The sequence below is a fragment of the Phalacrocorax carbo genome, chromosome 8 (genome assembly GCF_963921805.1).
Source record: "Phalacrocorax carbo chromosome 8, bPhaCar2.1, whole genome shotgun sequence".
NCBI lineage: Eukaryota > Metazoa > Chordata > Aves > Suliformes > Phalacrocoracidae > Phalacrocorax > Phalacrocorax carbo.
The window spans coordinates 19,150,751-19,172,673 of NC_087520.1; positions in this window are offsets into that span (position 1 = coordinate 19,150,751).

Below are 21,923 nucleotides of genomic sequence, written 5' to 3' on the forward strand. Positions count from 1 at the left end.
AAACTTCTCCTCAAGTCAAGGTGACTGAGAGCTAATTTTGGTACCAATGTAGCTGCTTAACAGTAAGGGATGAGTCAACAGTGTTCTTAAAAAAAAAGAAAAAGAAACTGGAGAGGAACCACTTAGAATTTAACTTATTTATAAAAGAAATGTCTTCATAAAAGAAATACCTAGACAGCTACTGAAATCACAGAGAGGCAATAAGATAGTGATTTGAACAGGCTGTCCTTTCTCTGCTTCCCTCAGCACATGTAATCCTGGCAATGACTACAAACTTGCACAACAAATTCCTGATCCTCTTGAAGTTATCAGACATGCAAACAACAAAAATGCATACAAAGTTGTTATTACTGTTTTTATTTGGATAAATAACTGACCTATACAGGAGAGAAGACAGAACAGAATTCCACAACAAAAAACAGGGAGGTTGAAAAGGGGAGCAAATTTTAAATAGTCCAACCTGACTAAAACATGGGTTCTCTGTTCTTGTATGGAGACATCTGTAATAGCCGCAGCACTCCTGACAGTATTAGATATAAAATTGATTTTTATTAGAGAATACCTTCATTACCAGCCAGCAGAAATTAGGTTTAGACCTTCTGAAATAAAGATTTGACTGAAACAGCCACCCAGTTTGGCCAGACTTGTTCAGGTAAAAATTTCTTGTCTGAAGAGCAGATCCCAAAATATGCCTTGTTTAGCACACAATACTTATTATTCCCTTTTATTATGTTACACGTAATAAAGTATAGGATTCACCATGTCTGAGTTTTACCTGTCAAAGTACCTCATAGTGTGGATGCTTTTGATATCTAAAACATATTTAGTCAAATGTAGACATCAGGCTGACATTTATGCAATCACCTGCTGTGTTTAGCCTCTAATCCATTAATGGAAAAACTTCTTAATATTTTGAATTGTACCTTCCTCATTCCTCCTAGTCTTAAAAATGCTGCAGAGATTTCTTAACCATAAAGCTGATAGGATTTCATATAATACTTGATTGAGGTATGTTTCTACTTTATTCAACTCCTCCATTATGTTAACAAGAGCAGTGCAAGACAAGTGGAACAGTTTGTATCACTTATGCAAAAAACCATTACGGAGCTAGTGCTTGTGCTGACATAGAAAGCTTCATTAACAAGATATCTGGGTAGCGGCATTAATAAACATACTTTTTTTGAATTGGTCATTACCTTTAAAAGGTATCTTCAAGAAAAAAGTTACCCCTTAAATTTCAGATTGAAGAAAATACCAAGGGAGCCTTTTCAACTCATTTGAAGTCTGAAGGCTATTGTATCCACTTTTTAAACCTCATCAAAATTCATTTTGCTGTTTGTTACTAAATTATGTATCTCTGAAGCATAAATATGTTAGCTTTAGAAAGTTACAAATTAGTGTATTTCCATGCAGCCTGGGAGAATATAATTTCAACCTCATTGTTTTGGGTATGAAAAGTATTGCTTGCATTATAACACAGGGGAGCTGTCAGTATACATGGCCAGACAGTTTCTTTGGCAGCAAGATTCTCAAAGTGTTAAAAGCAAATTACCTAGAATTATTAATAGTATTTCATGTAATGACTGATTTTATTTTTATAAAAATATAGATTTTTTTCATTGAATTGTCTTTATGAAGAAGTTTGAATTTAATGTAGCATCTTTTTATTCTTTAAGAAACTACTTTGACCCAGATTATTGTTTTGCTGTATGTCTGCTTGATTCTATAAAAAAGTATAAAATCTGTGCATCTGCAACAGAATATTTTCCTACTGGTTTATCTTATAGTGACAATTTGGTTACACCACCTAAACTGTTCAAGCAGAACTGATGACTTCCGAAAGTGCCATCAATAAAAGAAATAAGGGCCAACTGTTACTGTAATCAGGGAATGTTGCCATGGATTTCAGTGGCTTTAGGATCAGGACTTATGACAGGAGATAAGAACCAAACTAATTAAAATAGATTATGTCTATGGAAAAAAAAAAAAAAAGAAAGACAGCAAAAGAAACTAAAGGGAAAAAGAAGTAATTAAAAGAGTTATATCAGGAAAATAAGACTAAAAATCAGAGGTGGAAGAACACTGGATAAAAATTGCATTAGGTTAGAAAATATTATTTGCAAATGGAAAGAAAACTAACAGGAAAAAAAAGTAAGGACAATTCCCCTCCTCAAGCATATATTCGGCTATTGTTGTTATCAGGCTAAACAAAAAAATCCCAGGAAATATCACAGAAGTTTTCATTTCTAGCCTTCAGTGCTGTGAAAGGAAATAATGACTTAAAACTGGAGTAAGAAAAGAAAAATTAGAGACTAGATAACAACTTTTATGTTTGTTTTTATTATGCCCTATTTATTGGCACTAATGACTACAATATTAGAATCCATTCCATTTCTGACACCTGCAATATAGTTTTACTCACAACCTTCTTGTATCATAGCTATTGTTGTAGAGGCTGGATATATTTTTCCTTTTTTATCTACAGGACATAAAAGAGCAATGTGACTTAAGCAATTAGTAGCTGTGTAGACAGAGGATTACTTATGATGATGATCAGAACTCATGGTTTTAATGATAAATCTACTGAGCTAGCAAACAAAAGACTTTCTTGAACAAGAAAAGAGATATCCTGGAAATCTGAAGGATGAGGAAAAACTATTAATACTTCTGCATTTATCCTTTTCTGTCTATGGAAGATAAATAGGCTAGTAAGAATGATGGCTGAATTTTATTTCTGACATGACAATTGCAGCTCTATTCAAAAATATAAGAACAACAACAGCAAAATCATTGACAAGGATATTTTTGTTCCTTTTTGTTTTAAGAACTCTTTTTATGTCACAACTTCAGCTTCTTTGAAACCATTTCCTAGTGAAAACTATTTAAAACTGCAATCAGGCTGTCTTCGCAGACTTTCATCTTGCTAGCAAGACAAGCAGTGTGACCTTGCATCTTCTTTTCTGCTAGAATATTATTTAATTTGGAAAAGTGAAACAGGTAAAGCTTTGCTTCTCACTTCTCTCACTTATTTTTTAAGCAATCAATGCTTTTAAGCAATTTCTAAGCTTTCACTTGGTAGTGTTGCAGGGAAATGCTTAAATGTAGCATTTGAAATACAGGGGTTTTGTCACAAATGGCACCAATGCCATGTCACATTTTCTTGCTGGTCCAAAGTCTACAGCAGTTATGAGGAAGGCAGCAGTTCACATGGGTTCTATCTCCATGGCAACTTGTTTACAAAGACTGAAATACATGCTGAAAATTCAAGGTTAGCTTTCCCTTTGTTCCTGTTTTGATGTTTTTGGCAATATGAATAATGTGGGCATAATCCTAGTTTCAAACAGCTTCATGGCAGACTGAGTCGAAACAAAACTCTCCACAAATGTGCTTTCATCACCCCCATTAGAAAAAGAGAATTCAAAAGGCTGCTTAATCAGACCCATCAGTTGCCTCTTCCTTTCATACTCAAGAATAACCGCCCTTATTCTGCATTTCAGCTTTATATCTCAAGGAATGAGACTGTCTAAAGATTTCTATTTTTCTGAGGTGATAACTCAGGGTATGTGTGTGTCTATGTTGCACCCATATCACAGTCTAAAGAATTTGCTTTGTCTAAAATCATTTCAGAAGTAGAAATGAACAGGCACCTTTTCAGAACCTAAGCTGAATCACATGATGGGAGTCTTTTGTGCTCTAAAAATCAAATATAATAATAGCAACGCACTGCAATTCTATAACTTATAATAATGTTCTTGTAAATGTTTTAGGAGGATTCTGCATCCCTCACTCAGAGAAAATAATGATTACAAGAGTACCCACCCCCCGGAAAACCCAGGAAGGACTGAGGTAACCTTGCTATCTCATGTGATTAGTTTAGGTATGCTTGGAGTTCCTCAGCATTCATTTAATGAAACGTTTGAAAGAAACATCTTTTACTAAAGTTTAAATCTACCAAGCTGTTTTTTCTTCTTAGCAGATTAAATATAAAGAAGATAATTTACGTATTAATAAGACACCCTCTAGTTTGGGCTTATCCAACTTGCAGCAAACAGCTTTGATTTTTACTCAGCAGCTAATATGCTTGCTTACTGTATATTTTTCAAAACAAAACTTAGAAAAATCAACTGAAAATGCATATACCCCTTTTAATGGCACTGAATGCAACATGCCTTATTACAATAAAAGGTTTGGGGGACTTTTGCCAAAGTTCCTTTGCAGTGTCTTTTTTTTCTTTTAGTCACCTTACATCTCTTCCTGTTCATTAAAACCGTAGATTCCTATCACTCCCTTTTTGTTAGAACAGAAATAGTACAAAAATGGATAGGTAAAATTTACCTTTTGAACAAGGCAGTTATTTTACAGCTGCTCAATCTGATATACAGTGCCTAGTCTTGATGTACTCATTAGACAAACAGTTAAAAGCTGCCAAGCTAGTGGATAGATCAAATTCTGCAGGATTTGGGACTAAAGCTAGTGAAACAAGGAGAGGCATTAAGAATTCAGCCCCTACGTTGGGATGTCTATCTGAAACAGAATATTCTGTGTGTTCACACTACACATGCAGAGCTCAACTCCGGCTGTGGAAAGAAAGGGAAAAAGATAGATTTTCATTTAGTTCCAGGTTTGAGAAAAGCAAAAAGGCTTTAGCACCATTACTGTCCAGTTTTAGCCTAAACTAGGTAAAGTTTTGTTTGTACCACAAATGTTCTTAACTTATATTAATAAAAATGCTTACATCACTTTTCTATGGAAAACAAATGCATTTTGGAAAGAGCAGTACAGAAATATCTATATTATGTGTTTTGCTAGTACAAAATGAATATTAATTATAAAAATCAATATAAGTTTGAAAAAATTGTGACATTGTTCTGCAAGCTTTTTTTGTTAAAACTTTCCATCATCTATTGACTAGCTGTACCTACTAGAATACCTTGTAATTGTACTACATTAGAAATATTAAGCATTTTTATTAAATTAGCATCTGTCAAATGTTGAACAGACATTTAATAGATAAGTAGGACACTTCACTTTTTCCTGGTTTCCTCAATGAAAAACTGAAGTTTTTGCTCTGTAAAGGATTCTTATAATATGTATTTAAGGGGCAGCTCTTGCTCCCATTGCCATACGTCTTGAAACATTGCTTGTAGTAGGGTTCTAAAATGACACAGACTCTGTTAGGTACCTCTACCACTCCCAAGTAAGCAATCTGTGCACAGCGTGACTTGCCACTTGGTCTAGTAAGAGTGAGTTGGAGAGGTATCTTATAGCAACAGTATAAACCAAAGATACCATCATCCTTCCTTTTTAAATTTCTTGATAACTTTAATTAAGCTCATCAAGAATTAGATAACTTAGACATTGTTTACTAACAAAAGACTTTTAAAAATAAGCTCCTTTTTCTGAATTCAACTTTCTTTTTGTATTCTCTATTCTGTATGGCACACCTGAAATGTGAAATAAAGTGCTGCAGAATTTTTTCATCTGCTAAAAGTTGCTATCCCTGGTTCTATATTAGTTTTTGTATTGCAAAGAAATCATAAGATTCAAAGCTTTTTAGTTGAAGTACAAACAAAACAGAGAAAGAAAATAGCTTTTGGTCCCCTGATGCAGTGCCTGACAGCTGACTCGGCATAGCACAATGAACAAGACACGCATCGCTTGAGAAGAGACAGAAAATGTCAGTTGGGGCTATTCATATAGTGAATAGGATGTGATAACCTTTAAATACATATAAACAATGTGTCCTCACATACTGTGCTTTGCTGTTCTCTTCAGAAAGATATTGTCCAACAGTTCTACATATGGTACAGAAAGGAGTATGCCTATTGAAAGTTAATGATTTTTTTCAAACACAGAAATAAAGCTTTCATAAGATCTAGTTAGTTATAATGGCAAGGAGAGGTAGGCAGAATTATGATTATTTATGTGGTCTGAGCACCAGATAAATATAATTCCAGTCTAAATCAACAATTATCTTAAGTTGCAGAAGGAAATTCCAATATGTACACACAAACAGATGACATCGCACAGCCTCCCACCTTAGCACAATCCCATAATCTCTAATTGGTTTACGAGGTTAATGAGTGAGAAAAATTTCCAGGGAAACATTCTAGATTTGGGCCTGAAACTTTGCCTGGGGTTAGAAACCCATCAGTCGTGTTACTTGTATCTGGAATATTCATGGTCACTTATAAAGGAGCTGTAATAGAATCTGTGTGTAGCAATCCCCTACTAATGACCATGAAAATCTTTTATGCTGATCACTGTTTAATAAAGCTGTGACTAATTTAGGGTATATGGATTATTATTTTAATCCTTAAATGTATACAGACGCTGATTTTGAGAAAAATCTACATTTTTGCATCTTCAGATAACACACTAGTGCCTTCTGTAGGATGAGTCCTTCTGACTCACATCAATCATTTGTTATGCCTGGGGAAGATTACAGTGTGTACTCATTTCCAGCATAGTCATTTGGAAGAGCTACATAAGGTCAGCGATACCGATGTTTGAGAAAAAAATGTAGTATTTTAAATAGTTGCAGCTAAAAAAGGTCTGCAAAGATGACTATGTGACAGTATTTGCTCTGGGAAAAAATGGCTGATTGATTTACAGAAAATACTGTAGAATTTTGGTGCTTAAGGATATAGTAATGAAAAAGTTTGGATATATGCACACATATATTCAAATAAAGCAGCAATAAGATTAAAAGTAGCTAAAATTATACCACTGGAATGAAAACAAACAATATTTGGAGGCTACTGAACCTGTTATTATTACTTCATTGACTATTTTACACATAAATCCACCAAAGCTAGGGATAAGTCACAAAGTGAGCTGGTAAACTGCTCATTGCATTTATTTTGCACAAATTCAAAGATCTGATGCAAAAATAAAGGAGGAATCTTGGTCATCAAGGTGAATCCCAGACTGTTACAGACATTCACATTACATAAGAACACTCACAAATTTTTCAAAGTTCATCACAAAACTAGTCTGCTTATCCCCACTACTCCACCTGAAAGACTGTTCCAGAAACTACCATTCTTATGGTCAGAAATAATGGTCAGAATTTCTTATGTTTCTTATGGTCAGAAATAATCTTAATCTCTGCCCTGCTTTTCTTCAAGTCAGATGATAAGTATTTGCCACTATGCCATCGCCATCCTTCTGCTTAAACAGTTCTTTCCCATTCACTGGTGTTTATTCCCTCAATACATTTACAGATAGGAAATTACTCTCCACCTCAGCCCCTTTTATGTTTCTTCAAGCAAACCAAGTTCATCCAGTTTACTGTGGTACCATAAGTTCTAATAACCCACCTTGTGTATTTGTCAGTCACCCCGTACTCTTCCTTCAAGTTACTTGTGGCCTGTAATTGTTGCAGTGTTCCAGACCTCTGAGCACCTTCAAGCAACTACTTTCTTTCTACCTCTCTTTTCTCCAAGAACCAGACAGAAAATATTATCTGTTTCTTATAAAATGTGACATATCTATTCCCGTAATGGTGATGACTCGTGTTGTACAAATAATTGCTTTTTCGGCTTGGTGGCTAAACCAAAATATATCAGAAAATTCAAGCAGAAATACTTCCTGCTCAAGTTCATTACTAAAGCATGGAATAATTTGCTTCCTTCCAAAACAGCAGAATGAAGTAGTCCACACCATCTTGCCCCATAAACTAATCTTTACTAACATGACCTGGGTTTAATTCCCTTCCTTTCTTTGACACCTATGTCAAGCACCCCAAAAAAGTCTGCTGATAACCATGTTTCTGGAAGGGGTGAACACTATCTTCATCTAAGGGAGGCACATGGGAGTACTTCACAGCTGAGCAGTTATGCCTTCTTTTTACAATGCATGATGAATACACTACTCAGGTTGCCTCCCTACCATCTAAGTCAGCCTTTGTAGTTTGGGTTGGCGGGTTGCCTCTCATTCCTTCCTGACAGACTACTTCTACCAGATGTGAAATACTTACACTGCACCAACAGGAGGGAGGGAACCTGTATCATGAAAATTTCACCAAGCTTAGATGAAAGTTCAGATTCATCCCCTGGCTGAGTCAGAGACTGAATGTTGCCTTTGAAAGATAAAAATCACAGCTTTGCTTTGGCAAATATACACATAAGGCTTGTCCAATCATGTATACATTTAAAAACTACTACTAATTAATTTATACCTGCCCACATATATTCTTGCCTCTGGTGGGTGACTATCTCAAGCACCGATAAATTTTGAAAAGTAGGCATATCAATGCAATTATTTCAAAGTAGTGACAGATTCACACACCTGTCACAGTTTTGCTCTTAAATTAAGAAGTGTAAGTTTTCCCTTTCACCTTGGAAAACAAGGAATTTAAACCACTCTTCAAACAATCTACTTATTTCTGATTGAGGAAAAAAAGTCTGACAGTAATTTTTTTCATCTGAAAAGGAAGTATGACCAAAGTTGACAATTTTAAGTAACTTAAATTAAGCAACTGAATCCTTACTTGTGGAGAGAGACATGGCATAAAACACTTAAGCAGGGCTAAGACTTTCAAATCTCTCTCGGACTTCCTTGTCTACAGGATTAAGTGATATAGTTGACATTTAGCCTGCAGATTCAAGGGAACAGTATAGATCAACTCTTTCCAACATTTTGGCAATTACACCTTTATTTTAGAAAATTGGCAGTGTTTCACAAATCACTAGATTCAGCACTTGGCTTTCCTTGCTCAACCCTTGGCCTCTCACTTCCTGGGGCTGCCACTATCTACTCTTTATCTCTTCAGCTCCTCCTGTCTGCTCCCAGGCTGGATCTATCACCACTGCGGGACTGGCAGCATGGTTTTATAACTGATATAAGCCACATAACCTCCAAAAGCATTGGTCCTGCTGTCCCATGTTCCCTCACTTCCTGTACTAGCACTCCAAATGGCTCAGAAACTAGGTGGGTGAATGAACTTATAGGGCTCAAAAATAATTTTTTTGGGGGTGGGCTAGCTTTCAGCCTCATTAGTGTGCTGATCCATCTGAGCACCTGCACGAGCAAGCCTACCAGCACAGGCAGGCAGGAAAGCCTGGCTCAGCAAGTGCCCTTTCAGTGAGGGGTGCACAGACTGGCTCTAATGGGTTGCAAAATTGCACACGGAACTAAGCAGATTTGGCTTGCTCTGGTCAGCTTTGCCTCCCCCATGCTCCCAGTGCCAGTCTCCCTACATTCCAGATCCAGCCTCGCGCCAGCTGAGTTTGCCAGGGACCCATGCCTCTCCACAGAGAGGTGGCCCTCTTAGTCCCACCTCTGCTTCACATTAAAACCAACGTACAAACCAAAGCCTCCTCCAGTTCCCTCTCCAAGGGCACTAGAGGCAGCAGAGCCCCTGTGCAGAGTTGCAAGAGCTGTACGATTCCTAGCCATGGCTGTTCAGCCGCAGCCTGATGGCCAGAATAAGGATCAAACACACGATGACCTTCCACACAGCACATACGTCTATTTGTGTGTGTTTGTGTACACATAGGTATATACACACTTAATGATATTGTCTAGAAATACACACACACATATCTAAAGATGGAAAATACACAAATTTAAATAGTTACCCAAATTTTTTTTAAGAATTCAGCATATAGAAAGAAAATAAATTGCCAAGACTTCTGTTAAAAATAGCACATATTTTGCTCTCTTTAGTCTTCTGTTTTCACAGATTTGAAGATGTAATGGCACTCAATATAACCCCCGATTTTCAATATTCAATGTCCTGTCTTGCTTCTGTTTAAGTCAGTGGGAGTTTTGCTGTTATCTCCAGACGAACAGGGGTGAGCATGTGGTTAGCATGGCATTTGCACAGTATTAAAATAACCTCTCACAATTGGAACACTTTGCCATAGTTAATTAAATATATGAATGACTTGTTTGAACAATCTTCTGTTTGCATTCTGGATCATAGCCATACAATCTGCTGATGATGCCAGGGTTATCTCTGCTTCTGCTTAGACTTTCTCTGGTTTGTTCTGCTTACTGTGGTTTGTTAAGCATATGTTCTTGTGAGTGTTTCTAACCCCAATCTCCTCTTTTTTTTATACTTATATAAACTGAAAGTGACAAGCCATTTGTTTACTGCGGTTCTAAATTAATTAGGATTCTCTAAGGCATATTTCATACTGTTTGCTGCAGATTCAGTTTAGTGAGTGCTGTAGTAGCACTTTGCACGTTACACACCTCATTTTTTAAAGGATCTCACAATATTCTGTTATAGAAAGTAATGATATTTTAAAAGGTGGAGATACAGTAACAGAGAGGCATGACATATTAATGCATAGCAATTCAGTGACACAACTGAGAATAGGAGCTTGAATGTCTACATTCATAACTGATGAGTAATTACTTCAATGATGATGCCACATGCTTAGTCTCATGCCCCTAAGCACATCTTCTTGCTACAGCAGAGATTTTTCCAGATCAGTGAGATGCAAAATAGAAGATACTGAGATTCTTACTTTGTTCATTCCTTTATTTCAACCTCAGCTCAATAGCTTTTGCCATTGTATTAACAGTATTTGTATAGAAGGACACAATGCAAGATATATTTTGCAACAGTTATATCTGTACAACTCTGAAATCCAACGATCCAGTTTTTAAGCTTGTCAGACTCTCACATCCAGATACACAATATTATTGCTCACCTTCAAAAAATTTCAGTTGATGAAGGGAGCCTTAAGCACCTATATAATTCTATTATTTTGCAGTTAACTACACAGACAAGTATACTATGGAAGTCAGTAAGAATTATAAGTAATCATAAAAACATTCCTATTTATTAGTCCTCAACAGGCAGCAAACCTGTCTAGTACACATGAAAATTATGAAAGACCTTGAGAGCACTAATATTACTAACAGCTGATGTCTTACCACTCCTACTGAGCAATCAAGTCACTGACAACCGAAAATCTAACATTAACAACTCCCACCTCATTGTATAGAACAAGTTAAAGCCTAACTTACGAAATATTTAGAACGTCACTCCCAATCAGTTTTTCCAAAAACATTTCCAAGTCCTAAAGCTACGATGCTTCCATTCTTATGGTGATTCACACAACAGAATCCCTCATACTTGTCAATACCCCCTAGAGATATATACTGTGTCAGTCACAAAGGAAACAGCAGTTAAAATATTTAACCAACTTCTTTCCTTATCTTTCCTAAGATGATGAATCTCAGTAGCATTTTCTGCCCTTACAATGTGTACAACACTACTTTCAAAAAGTATGGCAGCATGATTTTGGAAAGTGTGGTGTCCTTGGTTTACCTCTTTGCGCAGCCTGTCTCAAAATTCTGACAGGATTAAAGAATGGATCAGAGACAGCTATATACTTGTAAGCTATGAGTACATACTTCTCCAAACTTTTTCCAATTTCATCCCATGCTAATTTACAATCGATTGCACAGTCGCAGTTCCTATTAATCTCTTTTGAAACATCATGGTTTGTTTGCTCTTCTTTTCTTTCACCTCCTGCTACCAACTGCTAAGTCACACTGTTACTAAGTACTAGATCATTATATGCAGGCAAGAGAAAAATTAAATATAATATAAATGCACATTTTAAATAGGTATTATAAGTGAGAAAGTCTGATTAAGTACTAACCATCCACTTTAAAGAAAAATAAAATTGTTCTAGTTTTATGCTCACTTATATTTGCTTTCTTTATACAAGAATGGTCCTATCTCTAGGCTTAAGTTATTTGCTCAATACAGACACAAGGCACAGCACCTGTTAATAAAGAATGTATCTCTCTTTCTTCTCCATGGATTAGGCTGCAGTAAGAACATATTTACTTTCTTCCCCTAGAGCTTGACTTACTTGATACCAGTCAAAGGCTTGATTCGAACACTGAAATCTGCTCATAAACCAAACAAAGATTCTTCAGAAACACATTTTAAGTTGTGTTTTATTATGATATTCTGTGATAAGGAAGATCCAAAATGGCTCAGAACTGTGGGAAGGGATTCTTTATCCAGAGGACGTAGCTAGAGAATAATTTTCTAGAAAATAACAGTCTAATTGTCTTCTGTAGAAGGTGGAAAACCTTTCTCCTTATGAAAGCTTTTCTACTGTGATCCCTTACAATGCAAAGACTCTTACTACTACCTGATCATTATCAATTCCCACCCAAGAGCAGAGATTTGATTTCAAAGAGGACAAAATAATAGGGGTCCATACACTCTACCACCAATCATGCTATTAATATAAATTAGATTGTGAAGACAGCTGTAATGTAGAAACATGCAGAATACAAGGGATTTGTCTTAAAATCTATGCAATATCTAGTACAAACATCACAGGACTGAGCTTAGGTAAGTCTTCCCATGAAAAACTCACCCTTTAAAAACAGCTGCACAAAACTCTGTCACAACATCAGCCAGCTATCCACATGGGCCAGTATTCTGACTCCTACACTGAACTGCGCTAGTTGCTGAGGAGAATACTAGACAGCGTAAACAGAGCATAGAGAAACCCTCCCCAGCTTCCAGTAAGCACTGAACTCAAGCGCTTTCAAAACAGGAAAAAGCTTTTAAACTGATATAGATAGAGTGCAACAATAGAAATTCCTATCTTGGAAAATACCTATTTATCCAAAGAAAACGCCCATGGAAAGGATGATTCTGAAAAAAGTGTACAGGGAAAAATAATTCAGAAAAAAAGCATTTTTGGAAACTGATAGTTTTCTGTTTAGATCTTTTAGGAATGTGTGGATTTCTATTTCAGAATTTCTCCACCTCAATTTTTTAACAACATTTAGGGAAAAAGTCATAGAACTGAATGATTTCCAGGAATTTAGTTTTGAGTAAAATTTCACAGTCATTGTAATGCTGTTTTGGAACAGAGGAAGTGTAATTAAATCCCAAGAAAGAAACCAACATCTGGGTTTTGGTCTACTTGAACTGTAGGAGATATTAACTGAACTTCTTTAGCTGTTCAAACCACTATTACATCTCATGTTTATAAACGTGCTCTATTTTTAATCTTTTTTTATCTAATGAAAAAAAAAATCCGAATAAAATATCATTAGTTTGTTAGCCCTAATGTCCTTAGCAGTGACATAAGGAACAGAAGAGAAACAACATCTAACAGAGATGCAGACTCTTGCAGTGAAAACTATGCATAGGTAGTCTATCTGATTCAGATGCTATTCCATTAGCCATCTTGGAGCAGAAGTCTCTTGATAATAATTTCCAAATCAGTGTCAGAAGCCTTTCATCAAGATTTCTCTCTTAGTTTAGTTACTTATCCTCAACTTTGTGCACACAAATCAACACTATTACTGTCAGAGAAGTCATGAGCTTCTGCAGCAATAGTTAGCCTCTTGACAGCGTTTATTTGTTTTCTTTGTTCCAATTACTACCTGTATGACATGTAATAATAGTTGCCCAGTCTTACTTCTATATTACCTCATTCTGTATGTTCAGTAATAGGAAATGTCTCCATCTTACATTGTTTGCGTTCTCCAGAAAACCCATCACTGTACCTTGTCCTACACTGAATCAGTGTGTTGCTTGTTTGGGCCTGAATTCTGCAGACAGCTGGAAATTATGATGATTCAGCCTTTGACAAGAGCAAACTGAATTGTTGGTTTACTTTTGAAGGAACGTGTGCCCAGCCTCTCAACTGTGGTGGCATGTAAGCCTCAGCAGGTGAGTGCTAATGACATTTTCCACTACAATGCAAATTAAAAGGAAGTTGTGAATTGTAACTTTTCTTTTGCAAAACTTCAGAGTTGAGGTTTTTAATATTCTTATTTCATAATTAGGTTTCAAAGATCAAAATACCATTAGTGATGCAGCAGCTATTGTTAGAACTTTGCATTCAATGCAAACCAAAGGAGATCAATAATATCAGAGAAGGCACCTGGCTTACAAGAGCTTGTGTTTTACAGTTTTTGAAAGAACTTAGTTATGAACGAATAGTATCAAAACATCCTTTGCCTTTATAAATAGACTGCAATGTAAAGGAGACATGAGAAGATGTGCCTTTATGGTACAAAGGTTTGAAAGAGAACGTTTTTTTTATAGTCTTGGGTTGGTGGGTTGGTTTGTTGGTTTTTTGGCCAGGCTACATGGAAAGAAAAAAGGAGAAACCCCATCCAATAGACTCCTTAAAAGCAAATCTCAGCAAAACAGACATTTCTAGATAAGTGTGCTGGGTTGACCCTGGCTGGATGCCAGGTGCCCACCAAAGCCACTCTGTCACTCCCCTCCTCAGCTGGACAGGGGAGAGGAAATATAATGAAAGGCTCGTGAGTTGATATAAGGACAGGGGGAGATCACTCAGCAGTTACTGTCACTGGCAAAATATTTTTCTTGCAGTAGAACTGATTAAATGTCTCTAAAAGCCTTCCCAGACAAAGGACAGGACAAATATCTATGAGGAATAACTGATCTGTTGTGAAGCAGGTATATGACCTCTTGAGAATCTTTCAAACTCGACTTATTCTTAAAAAGAAAATACTGGAACATTCAGGATGGCCACAGCAAAATCATTCAATTAACACTACAAACTCAAAGTTTCCTGGTCATCAAAATTGTGTTCACACAATTAGTAATTAAGTTCCCTAAAAGCAAATAAGCTTAACTACATTGCTTTATAAGCTTCTCAGGTTGTAAACCCAAAATTTTACCAGCAGTTTTATTACCATTTTCCTTTTGTAAATTTATAGCATGTTAAGAAGCTATTTCCTTTCAGGTAAGTGGGAAGTGCTGAGGAATACTTAGTAGACCATAAACTTAGAAATCATTGTTCCTACAACTAATTTATTTAATCAAAATTGCTGTGATTTATATAATTGCTATAAAACTCAAACTGTGCCAACTGGAAAGTTGTCTCTAACATCGAGGAGTGTGCTGAGTTTAAGATCATTTTGTTATGTTTTTAACTTGTCAAGCTCTTAGATGCCATTGCTTAATGCAAGCTTTCCATAATTAAAAAGGTACAAATTATTTTCTTTAAAAACCACTTGCTCAGAACTCAAATAGCAACTGTTTTGTTCAGTTATGGTCTTTACTGATCTCATAAAAGATTAGCATTCCACAGTACAATGCTTTTCCCTTATTTTATTTACAATCAGTCTACAAGGATGAAACACAAGAGGAGCTCTCACTCTCTAAATAGAGTGTACATAAAACTTCTGGCAGGCATTAGCAAAATTGCAGATGGTGATAGCTGCCTTTGCTAAACAATGACAGTAACACACAATATTTGTCAGCATGAATTACGTGTTACAAAGCCGATCAGGAACTCTCAGTCTTTTTAAGTCCAGGTATTCACTCTATCTGTTTTTTATTCTTTTCAGTGTAATGTCCTCTCGCTTTGAAGATTCAGCTGGTTGCTAAAGCGCTGGGTACAGAACTTTGTTTTCTAGCACCCTAGGCCTCCATTGCATATAGCCCCAGCTGCCAGCATGAGCTATGGAAACCCATCAGGAAGCCTGACACTGGTTCAGATTCACCAGCCTGGGCTACACTTCCTACTCCTGAAGGCTATGCAAAGCAGTACTGTGTACAATGACAGTCATTACGTTAGGTAAGTTTGAGACTGGGACCCACCAATTCTCCAGCTTAAGTACTGCGCACGCACACAGGGGACTTTTTTCTTCCTTACTTTCTCGGGTGTCAGGTACTTCATCAAACAAGTTTAACTGAGTCTTCAGGCTGAATGCACCACTCAGACCTCTGATTCTTTTGTTGTGTTTATATCCCAAGCAGAGAAATTCTTAACCTACTGTTTATCTTGCCTACTGGGAAAAAATAAAACATAAAAAAAACGAAGAAGGGGGGCGGGGGAGATTGAGACAGAAGTTTTGAAATCTTGCATATGTAAATGCAGAGTTGTCCAGTTGTACAGAGGTAGAAATTTTGCCTTGCATAAATCATTGCACTAATTGAAAATACTGTCTCAATATTGATATACATATCATAAATATTTTCCAAAACTGACAAGAAAAAATCTATGGACATGAGATGTTTGTATCACCTTACCAAAACAGTCTATTGAAAAATAGTATAATATGGAAGCATTTGTGCAAACATACAAATCTTACATAATGGATCTTTTTATCAGTGGTGATCAAAGATTTGGCTAGTACTCCAAAGCACAATCATAAGGCACCATACTGCCTGATATTTCTAATGTCAGCATGTCACCTGCTGTTGCAAAAGTAGCCGATAAAAAAAGTGCATTTTTTGTCATTTAAAATTGCACACATGTTGTCAGAAATAGGAAATTGCCCAGTCTATTTGCAGATTGGCAGGAACCCAGGGCTTGCCATTTTCCAAATCATAATTGATTCTTTTGGCAGGCCTCTAGCTATGAGGCTATGCTGTCAGTGCAGTGAGGACACAGAGCCCTGCCTTCTTTGTTAAAAAAAAACAAAAAACAAAAAAAAAGACAACCCAACAAACAAAAAAAACCCACAAAACCACCCCAAAATTAAAGTTTAATAAATAAATGACCAAATAAGCTTCAAAGTATGCCGTTGTAGGCAGAACAGCAACCAAAATAAAGAAGTACTGTGCAGTGTAATCTGAATACATGATGTCAAGCCAGTAAAAGGACAGTATGATTTTATCAGCCTCCTTATCCTGGTCATGAGCGCAACTGCTACCCCCAAGATACTTTGCAAAACTCAGAGCAGCTCAATACTTCTACAAACTATTCTAGAGAACTCTGTAGAACATATGCCTTCATGCATTATATTTTCCTCATCAGTTAAGTGAAAGGAAAATAAAGGGCACTGTTAGAGAGAGTTCATTTAGCATACAGTACAAAAACACATGCTTTAACGTGAAGATTTTAAAAAAATAAATCAGATTTAGCTGCTCCCCAGAATTGTTTTAAACAGATGTCTTGTTAGCAGTGTCCTACAGACACTTGCAAACAAAGTCTTTTAGGTTAATTTTGCCACATAGCTCCTCCCACTTCGAAATGTTTATCTAGCTATAGAGAGTCCTGCAGTAAATGAATAAAATTATAACAAGTCAGACTATTAATATCTTTTTCTCACTGCTGAGAAATCCTGCTCAGGTTAGTTGAATTTGTGATCTCATCAGCTGTGTCACCATAAACTTTTGAAGCAAAATGTCAGCACATCAACTTCACATCAGTCTAAATTGTGATGTACGTAAAATAAAATAGTTTTTGTTGGCCTTCTGCTTTTTTAGTCTTTAGCATTTACATTTCCCATTTTTTTATATAGTTGTGATTACCAGAAACTTCAAAAAAAAAACCATAGGGTTCTTATATACTGAGGCTGGGCTTTTAAGAACAACCTGTGTCCTGAGACATAGAATAAAGTGCTGAAAACTGGCAGCCAGTATGCAGTCCTAGCATAGCTTAATGCTGTGCTTCTAGATCCCACCCAATATGTCTGAAGATTCTGACTACAGCTTCATTCAGACATTCAGAGATTCACTTCACTATTACATTTTAAAAATATTAATCTATTTCTCATACACATATTTTGAATGCCCTGCATCCAGGCCCTCATAATTTTGTCCTTTCACTAGAAGGGAAATAAATATTTCCATGAAATCAATATTTCATCTGCTCATCCTATTCAAAGGCATAAATCACAAAAAAACTCATAATACTTCAACGTAGCAAAATAAAAAAATCTATTTACAAAGAAATATCATTAAATCACTTCCCCAATAATTGTAGCATTTCCAATAAAACTACGTATACAATTATTTATTTAAAATAATTATCAGTGATGAAACCCTCAAGCTATTTCACCAATCTTAGTTAACGCAAGATGGATTAGACCAACTGCTACATGAAATAGAGGATAAATAGTTAGTTAAATGCTCTTAATGCAAGTATTCAAACTGGAAATATTAAAGAAAAGTATGATAAAATATTTTGAACCTGCAGGAACACCTTTTTTTTACTTTCAGCAACAAGAATACATATATGAACCCGGGCTCGCTTGTCTTGGGCATAAGCTGTCATAAATAGAATTAGAAAATACTGTAAGAAAACCCAGTATAGTGTAACAAAGGGAAATATGTCAGTTTAAGGCTTAAGCAGTAAAAAGAAAAAACCCAAACCTTATAGACGGTTTGGATCACTCAGTTTAAACCAGGCTCAACAATGCCTGCAGACCAGAGTATGCATGGGCTGCTTTGGGAGTATCGGGCCAAAACTCAGTGTAATTCTGGCTGACACTGCCCTGGTATGTCTCTTTTCTTAAGAGATTATAAGCAAAGTGCTCTTAGAATATAAAGTATCAGACAGGACAGCAGTTCACCCAAATGCTTGGGCTGAATTGTAGAGGATGTTGTTGTTAAGGCCAAGATAAAACAACCAGATACATGAATGACACTCATGATTACCCATTCAAACCTCTGTTGTGTCAGATTTCACTTTATCTGTTCCTGATAAACAATACATCTTAATGCTTTATGTGGATTATTGTGCACCAACATTTGTGCAATTAATTCTACCAACAGAAGCCAACAGTTCAAATATATAAATATTTACTTCTCACCTCATTGACTTTCTATTTATTCTTTTGGTGTTACCACGAGGGAATTTTTAACACTCCTTTTCACTGCCTTTGCCTGAGCAGCTTTACTCATCATGCTGTACCAAGGTTGAAAGAGCATCACAATGTAACTCGGAGAAGGCTTCTAAGGATAATAAATGCCTTTTCATTGACTTGAATAGCCTAAGCCCTAAGTGTATAACAAGCACATTCCTCTCTCTCAACTAGTGTCCTTAACAGCTGATCATTCCTGGAATAAAAAAAGCCTATAGAAGATATTTTTCATAAGTGGTTTGTGACAGATTTTTAAAACAGGGGGATCACCCAGCACCTTGAAAATATTCCTTAGTCCTGGGCAAGATAAACTGAAACCAAATTGCTCCTAAACTGTTTATGCAACATCCAAGGCCGCATACTGCAAAATAAAGTTAGTTGTTAGTATGTACTTTAAGCAGAAATTATTGTCAGCAAACCATCCTTTGCTCAAAACACAAAGATTTACTGTTCTACTCTGCTGTTTGAGAAGAATTGCTTCAATTGCCAGTGAAACAGGTTAAAAAATGAAACTACTACATGTATGAAATTCATTCTATACACATACTGGTGTGTTGGGCATGTCCCTTCCTTGAGCAATAGGAATTAATCTTAGTAACTTTTGTAATAATGTGCTTTTGGATGGTAAGAAGGGATGAAAAAGACAGACGTTTCTGCTTGAACTATTGCAAAACTAACTGTTACTGCACCGTGTCTGGGGCATGTCTTTACCAAAGACAAAGTACAGACATAAAAGTCAGACAGTGAAAAAGGATGTTTCTTTTTGTCTGATTATCCATAGTCTCATTAATCTTACATTCAACTCTTCTTCAAGAGCTAATGTTAAAAGTACAAAGCCAGCACTGGGTGCGGAAATCCTGCTGAAGAGCACTGCAAAGGAGCAAAAAATACTAACAGAGAAATACAAGAAATGAAATATGAATACTGCCTTTGGAGCAAATACCCCTGTAATGGTTATATAAATGTAGGGCAACATTTTTGGACATCATGAATTCTGCCATCTTTTCCCACTAATGCACTTATTGTAGTTAAAAGGCACAAATCTTGTTCTAAGTGTACTGATTCTTTTAGAGAGAAGTAGCAAGCCATGGCAATAACAACATCTCCTTAATAGAAAGGTCTAAGCTGAAGTTTGAGTATTTATTGCATGGAAAAAGCATCATTTTGAAATTGTTTCTAGCTTTTAACTGGCAATTTTTTCTTTTCAGTGTTGAACTCCTTTTATTTTGTCATTTTAAAGGGCTCCAAATGGTCGCTGTTCTATTATGACTCACAAGGGAAAAGTGCATGTTTGAATTATGAAGTACAGTGATTCTCTAGAGAGCTGTATGTGTATTACAGGAGTTTTTTTTCACTGATTGATTGAAAACTATTGTTTCTGAGCTGCTGATTACAGGAGATGTCAATTTACAGACCCACTAAAAGGTTTGCCGCAAAATTATACATTGCATTTAAAATAAGCCCACACTAAGTACATTTATAAATTAGCATCAATATAATATTACAGACTGGTTATGCTGACACTGAAAATTGTATTTGTGAAAATTTAAAGAAAAAAGTCTAGTGACTGTGTCAAGTTAAAAGGAAACAATTCTGTTTCTTCATCAAATGAGGAACTGCATTTTTCCCTTGTTCCTACATTCTGATCTTGACCTGTAACACTGAAGTCCTTTGTACTGAGAAGTAGAGTTTCAATTCAGAAAGCAAAAACATCTACTGTATGTACATTTCTTCTCTCAGAGTACAACCAAGATTGCAGTTTATATTATACATTAAAATTAATGTAGCCTCATTGATCCTTATAATTCTCTGTAATCTGGAAAAAGAAAAAGCTGCATATATAAATAACTGGATACTTTATTTTGTAAAGTAAATGTAGAAGTAAAATTGACTAATATCTTTTGTACCGTCAAATATAGTTTTCAACTTAGAGTTTAGCCAGAAATACAAATAAGCCACAGTAGAAATAATCTTTTAACTTTATCAAAAGCATAGAAAAATGTACTGACACTATGTCTTCCCATGTGGTCTGTTTATAGAAAATCTTTTCATCTCTCTGGTTTTCAGTATCTTATTAGTTTAAATGATCTCATCCTTACTAGCAAATGGATGTGTTTTTGGGCCGATGCTTTTAGCAACAAATACCATGCACGCAGTATTTACCTTGTCATACATGCGGGAGGTTGGCAGCAGATAAATACTCAAGACTAAAATGCCTTGTGACTACTTTTCACATTTTGTGAAAATGTTCTGATACAGCACTGTTAGAAAAAAAGAACAATGGCATAATTCTCTCAGTGCTTTGATTCATGGAGTTTAAATGATGCTGTTGTTCAGCTTTAATAATGCAAACTGGAAGAGGTCAATTGGACAAAATAAGAAAAAACTTGTAGGCCTGGCAGAGAATGGGAGATGACATTCCCTGATTTCAAAAAAAGAACAGAATATTCAAACCATCCTTTGACCTCCATATTTATGGGCCTAATTTAATAAAAAGAGGATGAAAGAATAGTGAATGAATAGCTCAGGCAACTGCTGATGGGTTAAACTGGCCCTTCATCAACAGGACATAGACAGTGGCATAAGAACTGTAAGCGGAATAAGGATGCATAGAGGAAAGGGAGGAATAAACAGCAGTTTGTACAGAAAGAACTAAACAGCTAGAGATTGCTAGTACAGTTTAGTATAAACAGGATACACTGTATAAAAATATATAATATTAATAGTAGACAGAGTCCATACTGATAGAGTGCAGTGTTACAGGCAAATATTTTTCATGTCTATCATGGAGGGATCTAAGACAAGTATTGAATCACAGGTCAACACCTCAAAATTAGTAACAGTTTGAAAAACTCCATCAGATTGTCCTGGGTTTTTGTGGCATATTACAGCAATTTTCTGTAAAGTTGTAGTCAGATGTGGTGAAACAAAAAAATAAGAAGTGAAGAACCCAGAAAAAGAATATTGCCTTCCATTTTTTCCTTTGGAAGTACAAGTGGAAAGTATTAATCTGATATAATAAAATCCTGCTAGTTTATGGTCATTATAAATCACTGGAGTATTATTATTGAATTATTAATTGAATATCAATTTTTTAAAAAATTGAGAGTTCTTAATTAGAATATTACAGCTGAAAGTACTTTTTATTTTGAAGACTGACCTAGAAGCCTTCTAAGGCATTTGAATATGTAACCAATATAAGTAAATGTCATCATTTACATAAGTACTTATTTCATAACTGTAAAACAGGGAAGTGAACAGTCATGTAACAGTCAGTGCACAGGAGTACACTTAGGACAAGCCCAGGTCCCACCATTACTTGACCTGGAACTGATCCCACGGTCTTC